At 45.3% G+C, this 16,469-nt stretch overlaps 1 protein-coding gene across 1 annotated transcript in view; it reads left to right on the plus strand.

Annotated features, from left to right (window-relative positions):
* The window catches only part of TSPAN3 (tetraspanin 3), a 28,855-nt gene that overhangs the window by 910 nt on the left and 11,476 nt on the right, over positions 1 to 16,469 (plus strand). The gene's annotated exons all lie outside the window — the stretch shown is intronic.

The following is a 16,469-nucleotide window of genomic DNA, read 5'->3' on the forward strand; positions in this document are numbered from 1 at the left end:
GGAAAAGAATGCACCAAATGCATTATTGTTTAAAAAAAAAAAAAAAAACCCTGAGTTTTTAATCTGTTCTATGAGAAATTCACAGATCAGGATTTGCAGCATCTGGTGTATTGTACTTTGTGGAGCCCCACTTATCTCAATAGCCTTTCATGTTTCATCATGGTGAATGATCACTTTCCAATGTGGGGAGTTGTGTGCACATTTGTCTGCCTTCAGATAGTTGGACTCATTGTTGAAATGAAAGCAGTGTTTTGTTTGTTAACTCCTTTTACTTTTTCAAAAGGAGCTAGAAATATTTATACTAAATTTCATGTCTCTCCATTTGTATTTTAAATGCTACTTGTGGGAGGCAAGCAATTGACTGTTTTATATAATAGCTTAAAGGAAGGCACAATGTCCTAAAACCTCTGCATGTCCAGTTTGGTATTTTGACCGCATCTGTTTCAATATCTCTAGTATGGTTTTTTTCCCCCCAACTTTTTATGGGTATCCATACTCGAATAGAATAAAAACATACAGATTTTTTATTTATTTTTTTCCGTCTGAGCTGTACATAGAAACTTATTGTGTAGAAACATGATAGGCTATGCCATACAAAGCATAGCTGATGCCCATTAACAGCAGGAGCCGTCAACTCATACTAGGGGTATTGCTCTGGCAATTTTGGCATATATTTGTTTTACCTCATTTTGTGCCTTGAGTAGCTTTTTTTTTTTATGTGGGCTGTAGTCATCTGCTGTTTGCCTTGGGGAGGGGGGGGGTTGGTTTTTATGCAATCTTGACTAACTTATAGCAGCTGGGATGTCCTAAAGGCTGCATACACACTGACATGTGAACTACGGTTGTTGCATGCAGAACTGCATATAAACTCCTTTTAAACATGTCTTCACAATGCATTTTTATTGAGGTGACTAAAGCTGGCCATACACTAGACCAACTTTCATCAAACCATCCAACTAGTTGGAATGAAAATGTGGCAATCAGCCATTTGCTCCCAAATGCCAGAAAACAGCTGATAATGGTCTTTTAGACAAGCTGGTTAAATCTGTTTGATTGAAACAACTTTTTTGAATGACCGTTTTTGTCTGTATTCCACGGTTTGGGAGCAAATTTGCTCATTGACATTTGCTCCCATATATTACCACATCTTCATACCAAGAAACTAGTTGGATAAAAGTTGGTCTAGTGTATGGGCAGCTTAAGTTGACAAATTCAAAAGAGAACCGATAAGTACTGTCTTATTTGGTACAATGATTTTTCTTTTTTCATTTTGGTGGGATACGAAGTATAGAGAAATGTTTTGATTTTGTACAGGTATAACGTCCCTTTGGGCCGTATTCAGTTTGGAGCAAAAAGCCGTTCTCGGCTAAACTTTTTTGCCGATGTAAATTTCGCCGATTTCGCTTTTCCTCGTATTGAATTTGTACGACTTTTCGTCGGTGTGAAGTCAATGCATCAGACTCGGCGAAAAAGTATCACCTATGAATAGGTGGCGAGAAAAAGTGCAGAATTGGGGTTTTGGGGTACAAACTTCTAAAAACCACCCTGCACCTCTTGGACCGTCCCCCAAAGGTAATCTGTGCAAATTTTTTTAGAAAGTACCTTAGGACACCCCAAAAAAGTACTTTTGTTTTGGGGGTGAAAAAAAAAAATCAAACTTGGGGGACAAACTTCTAAACTAGCGAAATAGACTCAGATAAATCCCAAGTATGCCCCAGGTGTGTTTTTTTTTTTTTGTTTGCAGGTAGTTGCGGCAGGTGGATATTTAACTTTTTTAAAAACTACAGATTAGTAACTTTAAAATATGCTTGCACCCATTTTCATGTACCCCAAATTTGATGGAACTACTTATTTTGCCAAAAAAACCCTCCTAAATGCTATTCTTCACCAGCTTCTTTAAAAATGCAAAACCGCAGCTATTGAGACCGTTTAAAGACCCCACATACCTTTAGCAGGGCTATTCGGGGGTACCCAAAGTAAACCCCATGTCGGAGCATCTTTTGGGGTGTGTCATGCTGATTTCCCCAAAAATGTCATGACTTTTCACTGATTTTGAATTCGCTGGGTCCCGTTTATGGCAATTTCAAATTGAATAAAGGGATACGCAGGCACGAGTGCAATATTTTTTCGTCCCTGAAATCAGCGATGACGGCGAAAAGTCCGGCAACAGACTTTTCACTCCAAATTGAATACACAGGGCCGGATTATAGGGGGGGCGACGGGTTGTCGTCCCTGGGCCCCCACACATAGAGGGCCCCCACACAGTGATCCCAAAGAGTACATTAATGGAGGGCAGAACAGCATTTCGCTTCCTGCACTCCAGTTCACCTCTGTGGCTCAGCAGTTTGGTGCGCTGGACCCCGTCTTCAGCTGTAGCGACCAGAGAGCATATTGTCAGAGAGGCCACAGCAGCACACACCCTTCACAGACTCCGCGCTCCGGGATGGCCGCAGCTCTTGCCACTCGGGGCTGATGACAGAAGTGCCCCAAGGCTCTGAAGTGCTTCCCCCACTGCTGCCGTTCTACTTCAGTGGTCAGGTGCCGTGCCCGGTAAGTATACTGACATGTCGGGACAGTGCCTGCCGCAGCTCTCCTGCACACAGACCTCCAGCCAGACTCGCCACACTGGGGGCCCCCACAAGTTTGTTGTTGCCCTCGGCCCCCACAAACCTTAATCCGCCCTGTGAATATGGCCCATAGTGTTTATAACTAAATATGAATTGCTTACCTTATCATACCTAGGGTACATATGGGAGTCAATGATAAAGACTGCAAAAAGGTGGTTATGAAACCAAGGGGATATAGTAGATAGTCCAAAGGATGCTGCTGTGCTACCACTGGTCTCATCCATAGGTGTCAGAAGGCGTTCCCGGAGCTATTCAATTGTTTTTCCCTTGCGCCTGGGAGATGCCGGTTAGCGTACCTTTTAAGCCGGGTGTTTAGTTGCGCTTACCGACATTTTCCGACTTAAGTGCCGGCCACAATGTTGTAAGCGCCACACTAAGCTGAAAAACCACATCGCAGCCGGCACTTTAGTTGGATATCTGCTCACTCCGTTAGGGGCGTGGTGGATTGAATTGCTCTGGGAACTACTTCCCGAGGGTATTCTGCATCGCTCTGAATTGAATCGTCCCCAAAGAGCTTAACAGTAATATTGATAGCTAGCTCTAACACTTTTATGCCTGTTCTGACACTGCACACGCGTGTCCAATATAATTATCTGATAACTGGGAGGGAAGGAGCATGGAGGCTGCCAGTGGGGATCTTCTGATCCTTCTCCGGCAATGCTTTCACCAGGGACAGTGGCTAGTGCTAACTAACTGGGCCTTAGCTTTTCAGAGCTGGGTAAATTTGCTGGACCACAGCCCACATGGAGATCAATGGGGACTGCTGTTTCCATCTGTCTCCTGCTTAGTGTATTTCTTAAATTGCAGAGTTACTTAAATTATGTGGAAACAGAAGTTTCTGCATGGTTATAACTTTAATAAATAGGCCATTATTGGTCATTTCAGATGTGTGCTTTGTACGCTTGGGATTTTAAATCTTATAAAGCCCTCAACAGCTGAATTGATCTAAATTGCTTCTGTGTTGCCACACGGGAGTGATTATGTTCACAAAACATAGCAGTCAGCATATTATAAACTTATTCACTGCATTGCTAATGGAGAATTGCTCTCCCTTAATTGCAGTGTGTGCTTAGCATGTTGATACTGATGAAATATCAACATTATTAGCATGTCGACAAAACCTCTCTGGTGGTCTAGCAGTGACTTACCTGGTATGACTGGTCGGTGGCTCTTGCAGTGTCCTCTGGGTCCAGCAGTAATGTCCTGCTCACTTCCGGCGGATCCTGCATAACTTCCAGCAGTCAGTATTACTAGTCCTAACCACAGGGATGCAGTCAGGAAGCTGACTGTCGAAATGCCGACCGCCGGCTTCCCGACTGTCTAATGACAGGCGTCTAAATCCCGTCGCCTGTCATTTTACCTCTGCCGGGAGCCTGACGCCCGGCATACGGACATCCATGCAGGGGGGAGTTGGGTGTTGGGGTGGAGGGTTAGGGGCTCCAGGGGGGGGACTTAGGGATAGGCACCCCCCACCCCGGGAGGGTTAGGCTAGGGCAGTGTTGGCTAACCTTGACACTCCAGCTGTTGTGGAACTATATATCCCAGCATGCCCTGCCACAGTTTTAGCATGCCCTAATAGCAAAACTGTAGCAGTGCATGCTGGGTTATGTAGTTCCATAACAGCTGGAGTGTCAAGGTTAGCCAACACTGGGCTAGGGGAAGGGGGGGGGGGGTTAGGCACTTACAGGGGCTGTTAGGCACCCCTAAGGTAGGGTTGAGGGCGGGGGGGGGGGGGGTTAGGTTAGTGAATATAGAGAATACTTACCTGTCGGGATCTTCACTGCCGGTCTTCCAGCGTCGGGATTTGAACCGCCGGACTCATCATACCGATCACCTAAACCTCTGCCTAGTGCCTGACCCTAGCCCCTCTGTTGCAGCCTGACACCTCCCCTAATGCCTGACTCTAATTTCTGGTCTGTGCAGAATGTCAACAATTCATGTCCTAGTTTTTCCACTAAACTGCGGGAAGGACAGGGTACGGGGGGTCCAGACACAGAATATCTGCGCACACCAGAAAAGGAGAGTGGCGAAGTTCCGGTGGGTGGGCCATCTAATATGGCTGCTTTTTAGAGGTTCTATCACAAGGTGTCCCTCTATCTACAGGGCCTTCAGGGCTTGTCATCTGCCCTATTTTGTAGCCAAAGTAAGGGGGAGCAGATCCATAGGTCTCTTACCCCTGTGAGATCGTTCACTATCGGAATCTGGCCACAAATGTGCTGGCCACATGTTTGCCCTTCCCAGGGCATGATACTCAGACGCGTGACAGCGCATCTCTCAGACTCCCAGCTGCGGAGAACTGGCTGATTCCCTCCAACCATCCACGCTACCTGGCATTACCCCGTTTGGAGTGCGCACCCGACCGCCAGACCCTGAAGACCCACAGCACCGCCTCTCACCTGCGTGGCCGCTGCTGGAGCAGCTTCTATCCTGCTGACCACCCTTTCCTGGGCGTGAAAAGTCGGCGCATTAAGGGTGCAGAGGGTTGATTGGATTCCTCCCGAGTCTCCCTTTCCCTGGTGCTGTTTCTTTTGGGGCGCACATTTGCTTGGCGGAGCCGCCCGCTTCCTGTCTGGACGGACGCCGGAGTCTCTTCCCTGCACTACCTCTATCTGGAGTGCAGCGTGATCGCTGGACCCCAGGTGACTCAGACCCTGGTACATCTGCTGGCTGGTGATACTCCACGGATGGAGGTCTCTGTTTGTTTGCATGCCCTCTAGACCCAGCTTGCCTCCTTCCTTCTACTCTAATAGTGCTGGACTCACAAGTTATAGTAGAGGATACCTACTACTCTTATACAGTGCTTAACCACTGGAATCCTTGGTATATTGGTTAGTGGAGATTGTGACCTGTGTGGCACATATTGTGCTCTGTACTATCTGCAGTGAGCTATCTTATACTGTATTTGCGACCCTCCACACTTCACAAAGTAGGTTTGAATCATTCCGTTTGATAGCCTACGCTACCCTCTAGTGGAGAACTTTCATATCAGCAATTTTTTTTTCTATTATATCAGTGTGTATCTTATAATACACTATCCTTCGGTTGTACAACTACATTTCATTTTATATATTTCTATTTTAAGAAGGTGGGATTTTTCGCAATAACTATGGAGATATGTTAAAAAGGTTCCTAAGGGCTTACAGACAAACAAAAGTAACTCGACAGTCTCTGCTTCAGAAGCGTCCTTATCACCGTGTTCACCTGGAGAAGATGACTCCTCAGACACATTATTTGACACCAACAAATACAGCCCGCTCTCCATAGAAAGAGCAAAAGAAATTTCTGATATTTTTTCGCCTCTTCTAGATATAAAATTGGCTCGACTCACAGAACCTATTACTGCAGCCACTGCACCGCTATCTCAACACGCCAAACGCTTGACAGAAGCTGAAGATCGTATTTCAACTTTGGAAGATGACATATATGAAGTTAAATCTGTTACATTCTCATGATGCCGCCATAGCTGCTCTACATGACAAGGTTGAAGACCTAGAAAACCGCAATAGACGTAGTAATTGCGTCTGATAGGCCTCCCTGAGTCGGTCAGACCTACGGATTTTCACACCATAGTTTCTAATTGGCTTCCTGTAACCTTGGGAATATTTTCTGGATCCTCATCTTTGATAGTGGAAAGTGGAAATTTTCCCAAGCCGCTAGTACAGTGTCTACTAACTATTCTGTTCTACTATCAATCCCAACAGAAGCTAATGGAATATCTTCTAAAGACACTAAAACTGTTTACGATTCTCTTTGTGAAGAACAAGCTCAAATGAATATCACTTATCGTAATTATAGAGATTTTCGTTGGGGCAATCGTCTGGGGAAATTATTGGCACATTTGGTGAAATCTGCAACTACACCTAAACATATTTCCTCCATCCAACTAGATTCGGATTCGTCGGGTTCCACTCCAACCCATATTAGTGGGGCTTTCTTAGGTACTTTAAATCTTTCTATTTATAATTTCTTCTTCGGGGTCCATGGGGTCCACAGCCATCACATTGGGGTTTATGGATTCATCCAGGCACCAAACAGTTAATCCAAAGTATGGCGGCGGCCATGTCAGTTGTCGGGTGGTCCATGCAGCATAGGGGAGGTATGCTTCCCCGGCGGCTCCTCCCCCAACCCGAACTGAGGCCCTGCTTTTGGATTGCTCCACCCAGCTTCCTATTTGAGTCAGCTACAGACCACACTCAGTGCTCTCTATGGCTGTTGCTCAGGAAGCATTGGGTCAGTCTCCCTGTATACTTCTCCTTTGGGACCATTTATACAGAAGCTCCATATATGCTACTAGGCTTTGCTAATTTTAGTGCATGGGAGCCTAAACAAATTGCATAGACTCTGCTAAGTATATATGCATTGTTTGTGTATGTATTGCTTACATTTCATTACTGTCTCTGTCCCTGCAGCCGGGGGGTGGGTGTATATATATATATATATATATATATATATATATATATATATATATATATAAATATTATACTTTAAAATACGTCAAAAGATTCTGAAAGGCAGGTGACTGAGGCCCCTCTTTTGATATCATGTGTAGCCTGTAAGGCAGGTTTGTCCTCTCAGGACTTTGTGCAAAATGGCTTATGTGTTTGCTGTTTTAGAGAGTCTCCACAGCAATCAAATTTGCCGCCATTGGGTCAGGAACCTCCTTGGGCTGCTTTTTCCCAAATCATGGTCCAGGTGGCCGAAGGATTGGCAGTTCCAGCTGATCCAGGGAATGAAAGTTCAGCAGCAATTGCAGCCAGCTGTATTTATGCCTCCTATGTTGCCATCTTGGATGGATATGTATGCGCATGGGCAAGAAGGCCCTTCGTCGTCTTTGTCTTTTCAGCAGCCGCCTCAGATAGCCAAACCTGTACGGCCAAAAGCTAGAAGGCATTTGGCTACGCAGGCAAGTCAGGACACAGATTCTGATTTGTCTTATGAGGAGGATGAAGTATCCTCTCAGGGATCTCTCTCCACAGAAGAGGGGAATCTTTTCCCAGTGGCTGATGTCCCATTCTTAATTAGGGTGGTCAAAGTGGTTTTGAATAACGAGGCTGCTGAGCCTATACATAAGAAGGCTCCAGTGTTTAAGCGCCAGAGGGTGGTCAAAGCGGAGTTTCCTGGGTCGGAGCATTTATCAGAACTTTTGGGCGAAGCTTGGAAGGCTCCGGACAAGAGGTTCTATGTGGCTAAAAAGATTTCGGCTTTATATCCGTTTTCTTCTCAGCAGTGTTCTAAATGGGAGGTTCCACCATCAGTGGATACGCATGTGGTACATTTAATGAAGTCTTCCACTTTACCAGTACCTTCAGCCTGTTCCCTTAAACATCCTACTGATAAGAGGCTCAGGGGCAGCTGCCCGGCCAGCAATGGCTACAGCCTGGGTGGCCAGAGCCATAGAAGAATGGATGAAGGCTTTGGCCGAGTCCTTGCCTGAGTTGTCCAAAGAACAGCAGGATATAGTTTCCTATGTGAAGGAGGCTTCTTATTACCTTGGAGAGGCAGCTCTAGATGCAGGAATATTGTCTGCCAGAGCTTCAGCAGCCTCTGTATTCGCTCGTAGAGCATTATGGTTAAGAGATTGGAAGGCTGATTCAGGGTCCAAGAGGGCCTTGGAGTCTCTACCCTTCACAGGTGGAGTCCTTTTCGGTTCGGAATTGGACAAAATTGTAGCCTCGGTGGCAGCCTCCAAGGCTGCATGGTTACCCTCAGCATCAGGGTCTAGACAAAGGTCTTTTTCCTTTCGTACCTTTCGGCCTCAGGGGAAGGTCAGAGGGCAGCCTTTTGGTAGAGCAGGTGTTGGTAGAAAGCCATCACCTAAAAAGCCCTGGCAAACCAAACGCCCGGGTTCCAAGCCACAGGATAAACACGTGGCCTGATGGGACGGGCCTCAGGATCCCAGGGTAGGAGGCCGACTTCTTCGGTTTTCGAACGTCTGGCGTCTCACAACAACAGATGCTTGGGTTCGGGAAATAGTTTCCCAGAGTTATGCCCTAATGTTTTGGAGAAGTCCGCCCCAAAGATTTTTTTCCGTACCCCTGCCTGTGGGGTCGGTGAAAGGGTTGGCTATACAGCAAGCTGTTCACTCCCTGTTGAAGACAGGGGTGATTGTCCGAGTGCCACAGGAACAGGTTCAAAAGGGGTTTTATTCCAACCTGTTTCTGGTTCGGAAGCCAAATGGGTCTTTCCGACCAATTCTAAATTTAAGGGACCTCAATACGTTCCTACGGGTACCCAGGTTTCATATGGAGATCCTGAAGTCAATAGTATTAGCCTTGGAACCAGGGGACTTCATGGTATCCCTCGATATTCAAGACGCTTATTTACATGTGCCCATTGTGGTATCCCATCAACAGTTTCTGCGGTTTGCAGTAGGCCAGGACCATTTTCAGTTTCAGGCATTACCGTTCGGCCTGTCCACAGCCCCCCGTGTTTTTACCAAAGTCATGGCGGTGATAATGGTAGCCCTCAGGCGCCAGGGCATCAGAGTCTTGCCTTATTTATACGATCTCCTTCTGCTAGGGCAATCCTTCCTTCAACCAGCACAACAGTTGGTGCACTTAGGAGCACGACTGGACTCGGTAAAGCAGAGATTGTATTTACCGGAAGAGAAGATTGCGGTCCTACAGGGGCGCATACGCAATCTTTTACACAACAGGCAAGTATCAGTGCATGCGGCCATGCGAGTGCTGGGGTCAATGGTATCCACATTCAGCATGGTGCAATATGCACAATTCCACTCCCGTCCGTTGCAACGGTGGGTTCTCTCACGCTGGAACAGGGATTATCGGTCGATAAAATCTCAGAAGATCTACCTCTCCCCAGTTGTCAGGTTGTCCCTGTCCTGGTGGCTACGGACGGAGCACCTCAACCAGGGTCGGCCGTTTTTGATATCGGAGTGGACTCTCCTCTCCACCGAGGCAGAACGTCATCTTCCTGCGATAACTGCAGTTGAGGAAGTCTGATTCTCTTTTTTTGTTCTTTATGGCTGCCATAAGCGGGGATGGCCAGCCAGTAAGCAGACTTTAGCAAGATGGCTTCATATGACCATATCACAGGCATATACTCGGGTGGGTCGTAGGGTGCCAGACTCTATCAGGGCACACGCTACGTGGTCTGTGGGTCCTTCATGGGCAGCCCGCTGGGGTGCGCCTGCGGAACAATTGTGTAAGGCAGCCACGTGGTCGTCTGTCCACACCTTTATAAAATATTATGCATTTGACACCTTTGCCTCTCAGGATGCTTCCTTTGGACGCAGGATCCTCCTTTCTGCCGAGACACAGGAGCGTTCCAGCCCTTAGGGGTACTGCTTGGGTATATCCCCAATGTGATGGCTGTGGACCCCATGGACCCCGAAGAAGAAAATAGGAGTTATGGTATAACATACCTTTTGTTAACTCCTTTTCTTCGAGGTCCATGGGGTCCACAGGACACCCATCCTAACGCACCTAGTGTTAATGGGTAATTTTGTTGTATCTCAAGTGTTTCCCTCGTTGTGAGAATGTCTAGAGAACATATGTCCTTCCTTCTTGCCTCTTTTTTTTTTTGCCTTCTCTTGGTGGGCTTTGTGACAAACTGACGCCCTGTGACCAGGGGCGGGGTATATGGGGGAGGACCTAGTGCATCCTGGGAGCTGAGAGCTTGGATTAACTGTTTGGTGCCTGGATGAATCCATAAACCCCAATGTGATGGCTGTGGACCCCATGGACCTCGAAGAAAAGGAGTTAACAAAGGTATGTCATACCATAACTCCTATTTTCCTGACCACCCCACACAAGGTATGGAATTTTTACATAAGATTGATCTTCCAACCCTTACGGAGGAAGACAAACATTTTAATGGCCCTGATTACTGAATTAGAACTTATGGCACTTATAAAAGGTTTACCTTCAGGCAAAACCCCAGTCCCAGATGGTTTGTCTGTGGCCTTTTATAAATTATTATCCCACACCTTGTCCCTCATCTTTCTAATCTATTCAACTCTATTTTACAAGGTAAGCCAGCCCCAAACGATTTTAATATTGCCTGGTTCATTTTATTACCAAAACCAGATAAGGACCCTACTCTAGTTACCTCATACAGGCCGATTTCTCTTTTGAATCGGGATATGAAACTATCTACATAACTAGTGGCAACGGGATTACAGTTGATTCTACCTAAAATTCTCCACCCCGCTCAAACCGGATTTCTTAAGAATCGTCATTCAATACATAATATAAGAACACTCCTTGTAGTTATGATTAAAGCTCACCAGGTCCAGGGAAAAGAGAGCATAGTTGTCAGCTGTGACGAAGATAAAGCTTTTGATCGAGTGTGTCATGGGCACACTTAAATAGAATTTTTTCATACCAGGGATCCGGTTCGGATTTTACCCATATCTTTTTAATGCTCTATATCGCACGCCAAAAGCTTTTCTGACCGTTAGTGCCCTAAATACAAGATCATTTCATCTTTTTCGTGGCACAAGACAGGGTTGCCAGTTCTCCCCGCTTTTATTCATCTTGGCTCTGGATCCCCTTATCAGGCTTTTCTTTAAAGGAACTAGATGGCGAGGCATTATGTTGGCGCAATCAGAAATAAAATGTTCAGCATTCGCGGATGATTTGTTATATTTAGCTGACCCAAAGTTAGCAGTGCCTTATATGCTAGACTTATTTGACACTTTTGAATCGATATCGGGATTCAAAATTAACTACACCAAAATTGTGGCCCTACCCTTTTTTACTGAGGCCAAGCTGGGTTGGAGGGACTCCTTTCCATTTAAATAGGTGATGCCACCATCAGTAGCCCATCTATGTATTAAAATTCCGACTCCTCCTGCTAATTTGTGATATTATTCCCCTCTCCTGTCATAGACCATCTCTGATTTTAATAGATGGTCCCATATTTCCCTATCATATCTGGATAGATGTCATCTATATAAGATATGTATCCCCAGATTCCTTTATATTGCGCAGATTCTTCCAACAATCCCGCCTAAAAGAATTCTGGCAACTTTGAATAAAGCACTGACATTTATATGGGCTGGTAAACTTCCAAGAATATCCTTGTTTAAGTTACAGTAAAAAAAGGAGCTAGGAGGTATTAATCTACCTTGTTTTCGTAATTATGCCTTGGCCGTAAACTATAGAGTGGCTCTGACGTTTGCATGCAGCGACATATTGAACAAACATTTTCTCCTGATTGGAACCTGGTCTCCCTATTACACACTCCTCAAACATCTCTCCCTACTTCAATTAAAGACAGTGTTTTGCTATATTCCACATGTTTGGCGTGGAGATTAACTAGATCTAGTTTAAAGGTGTCCAAAACTAAGTATCTTTCTGCCATTATGAGGGAATCCAAGTTTTCCACCTAGCCAGAGTTCAACTATTTTTAAAACCTGGCACGCTGCGGGACTATGTTATGTTTTATCAATTTTTGAATATCGATGATTTGGTTCCAATTACTAGATCAGTTACAAGACAGATTTCCATCCCTTTCTATACCCTTATTTTTGTATTTACAAGCTGTCCGCTACGCACAAACCTCCTTAAGGAATCAAAATTTACAGTTGGATCAATTGTGCTCTTGATAGAACATTATTTTGCAAGCCTAAAGATCCCCTCACTACTTCCATCATATATACACATTCCCGCCCTGAGCTTGATTTGGAAACTGGTTCGGTAGGTTTGTTAAAATGGAAGGCGGTTTTCCCTGATCTTACCATGACCAATATGTTGGTGGCCTATATGAAACTCCAAACTTTTTTTTTTTAGTTTCAGCATCATATATGGAAATGCATATAAAATTATTGCATAGGGCATAAAACTAAAATTTGTTATAGGGGAAGCTCAAGGTTCAAACTGCTACAAATGTGGAGCCCGTGATACAGATATTATGCATTGTTTATGGTCTTGTTCTCAAGTCCAGTCTTTTTGGAAATCTCTCCAAACTTATATTAATAATTTTTTGAAAATACAGTTTACAATCACTAAGGAATGGGTTATATGGGGTATATATCCAGACTCTATTGAATGTAGATTAATTTAAGGTAATCAAGTTTATTTACTTTGCAAAAAAACTATCCTGTCACACTGGATCTCAACAGAACCTGTCCCCATACATTTATTTCATACCAAGTTCTCTTTCTTGTTTTTTTTTTATGGTTTGGACCGAAACTTCTTTATACAAAGAGAACAGGAACATTTTTTGATGTTTGGCTCCCATATGTGTCTAAACTTTCAGATGTTCTAAAGGGTGCATTGAGAAAATGTCAACACTTGACGTTGTGTTGACATTATGACTACATCCCCATGCAAATGATTGAACACTATGGGGAAGATTTAATAGATTTTTTGCACGTCCCAGAGGAAAGGGCCCCCCGACAAAAATACTCAATTGTTGTTGCCGCGAGTGTCCATTACTAAATGTGCTTGTTGCACCCAAATGCATCGGGTTTAGCCACGTAAAGTAGCTGAACCCGTCTAAACTATTGGGCGCCTAACTGGCTGACTCTTCCCACATTTCTGGTCGCCACCTAAAGAGGATGCAAGCAGAAATCTTTGTGCTTGCGGCACTTGTGCCCGGTTGGAGTAACCATTTCATAGCTTAATTGGGCACCCATTACTTTTTGACATGTAAAAAAACCCAAAACAAACAATTGAATCTCCCTCCAGCCATAATCCTTGTTTTTTCATTGGGAAAAAGCCTCTCTTGTGTCACCTTGACATATGTACGGATCTTTTCATCAAATGTTCCGCCCTTCAGTTAATTATCAATACAGTTCTGATTCTGTTTTCTCTGGGTGCCCACACGCTGGGCTTGATTTGAATTGAACGCAAATTTATATAGTGCTGGGAGGGAGCTCCTAGAGCTATTCAATTCAGTGTGCTGTTAGGTCAGAGAATGCCCGTTCTCCCGCCCCTCGCGCTTTAAACAGGCGAGAACGGGCATTATCCGACTAAACTGCCCGGCGCGATGCTGTTTCCGCCGTGCTAAGGGTAGAAAACGGCATCGCGCCTGTACTTTTGATGGATTTCTGCTCGCACGCCTGGAGGTGTGCGAGAAGAACTCCTTAACAGCGCGCTGAATTGAATAGCTCCGGGAGCTCCCTCCCAATGCTATTAAATTCACATTCAATTGAATTGAGCCTACTGTGCCAATTTCATGATACGCCTATACAATCGTCGGGCCGATCAGCAGAGATTGGGTCATCGGCATGACGATTGTATTGGTGCATGAACGTTATTAGATAACAGCTTAAAATGCCTCTGCAACTGTCGGATTGGGAGATCGCATCTTATGTCCTGGTTAATAGTTTAGATGCTGGCCTCTCTACTCCATAGAGGAACGTTTACACACACAGCTATTTCTAGCCTTAGTATGTGCAGGGGTCACAGAGGACCAAGCTGGGTATACACTGAACCGGTAAATCATTCAGCCGAGTAGCTGAGCGATTGCAAAAGTGTGTACCCAGCTTTAGTCCTAATCGTCCATATACTGAACTGTTATGTGAACAAAAATGTGAATGGTCACTGTAAACTCCATTTAGCTAATGACTACGTTGGACTATGTATGCATTCACAATTTAGTCACTAATAGCACTGTGGGTGCCAAATGGCTTTCTGTGTACAGCCATCTGTAACAACATTGAAACATTTTATATTGACTTTGAATGCAGTTACCTGGATGGGTTACTATGCCTTTGTCATATGTTATTCTTTGCCATAATAACAAACCAAGCCACTGAATAGCTAATTGGCTCTAGTCACAGATTCTAGTCCTACAGGGGCAATGACTGGCTGTTATTCATAGGGCGGTATTCAATTGTTTTGCCTCCTTGCGCGCCTGACAGGAGCTGTTCAATTGTTGCTCCTGTTGGGCGCGATCAGCTGCTGGCGCACCATTTCAGCTCGCAGTCCCAGGGTGGTGCGAGCTGAAATGGGGGAAAAGTGACCTGTTTGGGCGCCCAAACAGCAATTTTTGCGATCGCGTCCAGCACTTTGGTCAGAGGTGGCCGTTTTACGCGGCTAAACGCGACCACTAGGGGCTCGTTCAGAACGAAAATCGGCAGCAATTAACTAGCGCCCCGCGATCTCTCAGCACTTTAGACGGGAGATCCGGACCACGAAAACAAATACCGCCCATATTGTTTTCAGTGCTATAGAGCAACATTTTTAGCTTATAATTATTTAATTGTTGCTTAGTCTGTGAAAACTTGTAGTTTTAGTTCTTTTTGTTGGCATGGCTACCAAGGCTTCTACAGCCTGCTCATAAGTCCTAGTAAGTCTGCTTAGGCAGGTATTAACGCTAAACTTACCTCTGTGACCCTATGATGACCTTTCTTACATGTAGCTCATAAACAACAGAGTGCTGCAGCATTTGTTGGCCTAATAGGAATAAATTAGTGTTAAAATTTTATTTTCATAGCAGTACAGCATTGCTAAATATTAGTGCTGCTCCATAAAGCTGGATACACACTGATGGATATATTGGGCGATCAATTGATCGGCCAATATATCTGCCACCCGTTGACCATTGTGTACCAGCGATATGTCTGTGAACTACGTCATTCACAGATATATCGCGTCTGCTGTGCTGCACAGCCGATGGCAGATTTATCTCCAGATATATCTGGCCATCGGCCAGTGTGTACAGACCTGCAGACCGCCCGTACATATGCAGCAAAGGCCACGGGGAGGGGGGCTGATATGCCCCTGCCCCACCGCCAGCACCCACGGCCAGAAGCAGATGATGGTCGTTCAGTGTGTTCTGAACGACCATCATCCGCAAATCACTCAATCTGCAGATATATCTGTATAGTATGTACCCAGCATACGGTAGCTATGCAGCTGCTGTGGTTTGCCCTGACATAAACTTTATTGACTAGGGAAATAAGTGATTTTATAGTCCTATAAGATCATTAGGGGAGGGGGGGGGGGGGGAAACTACTGAAAGGTGTAAAATTGTCTTGCCAAAAAGCCTTTTTAGTGTTTTATTTTTGGAACATTGGGGTAGATGTATGATAGGCAAAGCAGGAAGCACTACCGATGAGATGTAAGAACATCTCATCGGCTGGAGAGGGGATGCGTTAACTCCCCCCTCGGGCGCTACCCGCTAGAGACAGCAGCGCATCAGCCTAGTGCTGATGCCGTGTCTCTCTCCCAGCCGGCTCCACTGAGCATGCGCGGGATCAAGCAAGTATTGCGAGATCCCCGAGTGCAGCCCTGGAGCCGGCAGCAGGGACAGCGCTGTCCCTGCTGTGGGGATAGGCTAGCGCCAGGCTGTAGCTGTCGATAACGACAGCTACAGCCGGCTGAACAGTCATGCGGTATGACCGTTTGTACATGACCCTGCCGCTCGCCACTGCTATCTTGTAGATAGCGCCGATAATGACATGGGCGCAATCATTTACCGCCCAGACCCCCGATCATACATCGGGGAGAAGCGGTATCAGCGCACATAACGTGCGTTGATACCGCTTCTAGGCTTCGTACATCTACCCCATTAGCTGTTATCTGGTTTAGCACATACATACAGTATCACAGACCACAAGTGAAATGGGTAGGTTCTTTCTTATTGGTCAGGATATGATTGTCCTATTCCTGTGTTTGGTATATCGCTGCTTTGAATATGTAGTCTTCAGGGCTAGACTTATTCCTATAGCCCTTGTTTGTTTTTTCAGTGCTATCTATGGAACGCATGCATACCCACCCACCCCTCTACCTGTCAGCCATACTCTTAAGCTCCGTACACACAGAGCGTTCAGATATTGTCTGATCGTCCTGGATATTCAATATCAAACATCCAGCACATGCAACAACCCCCAAACTGCTCTAACGACCGGCGATTGTAACCAGGCTA

Source organism: Taudactylus pleione, unplaced genomic scaffold, assembly GCF_031769625.1.
Source record: "Taudactylus pleione unplaced genomic scaffold, aTauple2 ptg000019l, whole genome shotgun sequence".
NCBI lineage: Eukaryota > Metazoa > Chordata > Amphibia > Anura > Myobatrachidae > Taudactylus > Taudactylus pleione.